The 4,966-nt window shown below is 36.0% G+C and overlaps 1 pseudogene; it reads left to right on the forward strand.

Annotated features, from left to right (window-relative positions):
* The first annotated feature begins 1,710 nt into the window (after positions 1-1,710).
* On the forward strand, positions 1,711-2,895 carry LOC101562511 (annotated as a pseudogene).
* The last annotated feature ends 2,071 nt before the right edge of the window (positions 2,896-4,966 follow it).

Genomic DNA, 4,966 nt, shown 5'->3' on the forward strand with positions numbered 1-4,966 from the left:
GGCTGGCACACTATGACATATTATAGCCATTCTTTGAGATTTGTAATTTTCACTTACAGACTCCAGGCTCTGAGAGCTACTATAGGAAAAAGATTATTGAGTTTCATGACACATAACTTCATTAACTTATTGGATTTTGAAACCCTTTATTTATCATTACTTTGTATAGGTAACAATGTCTCCATCAATACATTTGGGAAATTTTGGATAATCATAGAGGATGGAGACTTTAATTGACCACTATACTCTTAGTAGTTATAAGGATCAAACTTGGGTCCTTGTGCTCACCAGGCTGCCACTTAAACCACTGAACTATCTCCCCAGCACAAGTGTAAACTTCTTAAAACTTTTCTACCCATCTCTGGGTGTCTAACCAGTATCCACAGATTGGTTGTGTTCAGATCACAGTTGCTTTAATTTCTGTTCCTAATTTCCCAGAAGCTTAGTTAACACCATTCTCCAAGTGGATGATCCATGAAGTATTCCAAACTCATAATGCATTGACTTTCTGTCTTCTAAGGACCTCTGTTTTCAGTCCACCCATGAGACCTCTAGGTTTCACAATAACCACTGCCTATTTCCAAACCTAAACAAATTAACTGCTCATTTTCTCCTGACCTGCTGCTAAGCTGTGAGCTTATGCAGAAGAGTATGATGTAATGTTCATGACTGGCTCTGTTACAATTGGCTGGGAGCCAAGTGCAGATGACCCTTCAGTATTCTTATAAGTCCATTTAGTCAACTTGACTTAAAGCTCTATTGGTCATTCATTAAACTGTCTGCTACAAGATATTAATACATGCTTCTCCATGCATGACTTCTAAACTAAAAAAAATACCAAACCTGGCATATTATAGCTATTCCTTGAGATTTGTAATTCTCACTTACAGACTCTAGGCTCTGAGAGCTACTATAGGAAAAGGATTATTGGGTTTCATGACACATAACTTCATGAACTCACTGGATTTTGAGACCCTTTATTTATCATTAATTTGTATAGATAACGATGTCTTCATCAATACATTTTGGGAAATTTTGGATAATCATAGAGGGTGGAGACTTTGATTGACCACTGTACTCTTAGTAGTTATAAAAGTGCTTATCTCAGAATAGTTACACACCTCCACACAAATATTGTGTGAATAAATAATTGTAAAAAACAGTTTCTTGGCCTTCTTAAGCACATGGCCATATCCTCATTGTCAAGTGAAGCTATTGATGATCTTTTTGTGATTATCATCCCAGAAATATGTTGGCATTTTCATATTTATTAAAGACAGATGCTCTGGAAATAGATGACAGTTTCTTTCAGATACATCATTTAATCTTTTCTGTGAAATATGTCAGATAACATTTTGGATCTCATACACACTGGAGTCAGAATCTGAACTCATGTCTGTGGACCTCTAGGGTCCTTTCTTAACAGCATTTATGACTTCTGTTTTTCAAGGTTAATGGTGTATCATTTTGTGAGATCTTACACGAGACTGTTTGAATTATACCTCGGTATACTGTGTCCTGAGGCTCAGATTAAATGCAGCCCCTGTCCACACCTTCTTTTCCCAATCAACTAATCCATACCCAAATTTTTCATCTATCAAGACTGAAAGATAATAAAAAGGCATTGTTTTAAGGTTTTAAATTTTGAGTAATTTGGCGCACAAAAATAGAAAATTGATTAGAAAACTGATAGAGTAAAAAGTAACAGACATGGCCTGGTATACCAAGACATCAGTAATTACACTAAACGTGAAATGTGTAAACACTGTGATTAAAAGCAATGGGCTCAAGGATACATATATTACTGTAATATGACTTCAACTGTTCTGAAGGTAATAATATGCAATGTAAAAACTATTTCTAGTCCCAGGCATGATTCCGTCCTGCGCTGTACTCATTCACTTCCATCTGCATTCTCTCCCACCTAAGTGCGGGCCACTGCTCCAAGGAAGATCCCATGGATATGGACATGAGCCCCCTGAGGCCCCAGAACTATCTCTTTGGCTGTGAACGAAAGGCCATAAAAGATTACCACTTTATGGTGGATAACGATGAAAATGAGCACCAGTTGTCATTAAGAATGGTCAGTTTAGGGGCTGGTGCAAAGGATAAATTGCACATTGTTGAGGCCGAGGCTATGAATTATGATGTCAGTCTAATTAAAGTAACATTGGCAACTTTGAAAATGTCTGTACAGCCAACAGTTTCCCTTGGGGGCTTTGAAATTACACCACCTGTTGTCTTGTCTTAAGGTTGAAGTGTGGTTCAGGGCCTGCGCATATTAGTGGACAGCATTTAGTAGCTGTGAAAGAAGATGCAGAGGAGAAAGAGGAAGAGGAAGAAGATGTAAGACTAAGTATATCCGGAAAGCGATCTGCCCCTGGAGGTGGCAGCAAGGTTCCACAGAAAAAAATAAAACTTGCTGCTGATGAAGATGACGAGGATGATGAGGATGAGGATGAGGATGATGAAGCTGATGACAATGGTGATTTTGATGATGAAGAAACTGAAGAGAAAGCTCCAGTGAAGGAATCAATATGAGATAGTCCAGCCAAAAATGCACAAAAATCAAACCAGAATGGAAAAGACTCAAAACCATCAACGCCAAGATCAAAAGGACAGGAATCCTTCAAGAAACAGGAAAAGACTCCTAAAACACCCAAAGGACCTCATTCTGTAGAAGACATTAAAGCAAAAATGCAAGCAAGTATAGAAAAAGGTGGTCCTCTTCCCAAAGTGGAAGCCAAATTCATCAATTATGTGAAGAATTGCTTCCGGATGACTGACCAGGAGGCTATTCAAGATCTCTGGCAGTGGAGGAAGTCTCTTTAAGAAAACAGTTTAAACAGTTTGTTAAAGTTTTCTGTCATCTTTCATTTCTGTAACAGTTGCTATCTGGCTATCCTTTTTATAATGAAAAGTGAGAACTTTCCCTACCATGTTTGATAAATGTTGTCCAGGTCCCATGGCCAAGAATGTGTTGTCTGAAATGCCAGTTTAGTTTTTAAAGATAGAACTCCACCCTTTACTTCGTTTTAAGTATGTATGGAATGTTATGATGAGACATAGTAGTAGTGGGGGTCAGACATGGAGATGGTAGGGAGACAAATATATGTGTGAAATAAACTCAGTATTTTAATAGAGTAGAAAAAACTATTTCTATTATTTATGTAACTTTGTTTTATTTTTTCATAAAATAAAAAAATTAAAGATGATAAAATTATAAAACTGGACTTTGTTTTTAGAATTTAGTATATTATTGCAGGACACAGCAAGTATATTCATCATGAGGATTTGGCACTGGTGCATAATAAATCCTAATTCACTTAACTTTGTTTTCTCTCTCTCCCCAGCCCCCTAGAGCTCTTTCCAATTTGCAAAACATGAATGTTCCCGATTCCTATTATCCATTTTTTTTTTTTTTTTTTCAAAACTGGGGATTGAACTCAGGCCACTGTGCTTGCAGGCAAGTGCTTATTCCACTGAGCCAGCTCTCCGGCCCCTCCATTTAAAAAAAAAAAAATTTGATCATTAAACTTTTTGTGCCTTGGCTTTCTTGCACAAGAGAAGCCACGTGATGTTCGAGCTTCGTGCCGGTTCACTTCGCTGCACATTGCTGTCTCAAGCTGAATCAGTTTTTCTACAAATGATTTGAATGCATCTTTCTTCACCATAGAGTAGTTCTCTATTGTGTATAAATACCACATTCCTTTACCTAATCTTCTGTTGGTGGGCATGTAAATCTCTTCTAAGATACAGTTATCATAAGTTGGGCGGCTATAAACCTGAATATGCCTGTATCACTGTGATATTATGTCTTTAGCTCTTTTAGGAAGGTATCAAGAAGAGGAATAGCTGGGTCAAACGAAATTTCTTCTTTTAGTTTTTCGTGGAATCGTCATATTGATTTCATAATGTTTGTACTGGTTTACATTTATACCAACAATGTAGAAGGGTTCCTTTCCCTCTGCAGTCTTGCCAGTGTTTCTTATTATTTGATGACTTGATGACAGTCATCCTTTCTGGGTAAGGTGGAAACTCAGTGTTATTTTAATATGAATTTATTTAATGGCCAGAGATGTTGAAAATTTTTTGGTGGGTGACCATGTGTGCTTCTTTTGAGATGTGTCTGTTCATTTCAGTTGCCTATTTTTTGATTGGTTGTTTCATTTTGGGGGGGTCTAATTGTTTGAGTTCTTCATCTATTTTAGATATTAGTCCTCTATGCAAGGAGTAGCTGGAAGAATGTTTTTGCTGTTTTGTAGTTTTTCCCTTTAACCTATTATTTCCATTGTTGTCCACATGCTTTTTAACTTGATAATATCCCAGTTTTTGAAGACTTAATTTCTTGTGAAATTGGCATTTTGTGTAAAAAGTCTTTACCTATGTCTGTGTCTTCTGGGGTTTTACTTATTTTATCTTCTAGAAGACTAAGTGTTTCTATTTTAATATCCAGATCTCTGATCCATTTTGATTTTAATACATGGTGATGAATATGAGTCTAGATCCAATTTTCTGCAGGTGGGTACCCAATTATCCTAGCAGAAATTGTTAAAGATGATATATTTCCTTCATCTTATGTAAAATTTGATTTTATTGTGTTTGTACATATGCTATGTATAAAACACACAGTTTAAAAGTAAAATATGAAAATGTATATTCTACCAAATATTAATAGAAAGAAAGATGATGCAGCCATATTAATATAAGTCAGAGTTTAAGGTAACAAACTTTCAAAGAATTGACGTTTTCAAGCGGAGTTTTTGACCATAAAAAGGTAGATCAGAAATGAATAGCAGATGGAGAAGTAGAAATTTTGAAGTGCATATTAACTAAGGCACATGGTTCTAAATAATGCATGAATCAGATATAAGTAACCATGGGAATTATGTTGTATGGAATGATAATTTACAATAGTTTATCCTAAAATTAAGATATATCAAAATTTTTCAGATGTAGCAAAAGG

The sequence above is a fragment of the Octodon degus genome, unplaced genomic scaffold, assembly GCF_000260255.1.
Source record: "Octodon degus isolate 3935 unplaced genomic scaffold, OctDeg1.0 scaffold00118, whole genome shotgun sequence".
In the NCBI taxonomy this organism is placed as follows: domain Eukaryota; kingdom Metazoa; phylum Chordata; class Mammalia; order Rodentia; family Octodontidae; genus Octodon; species Octodon degus.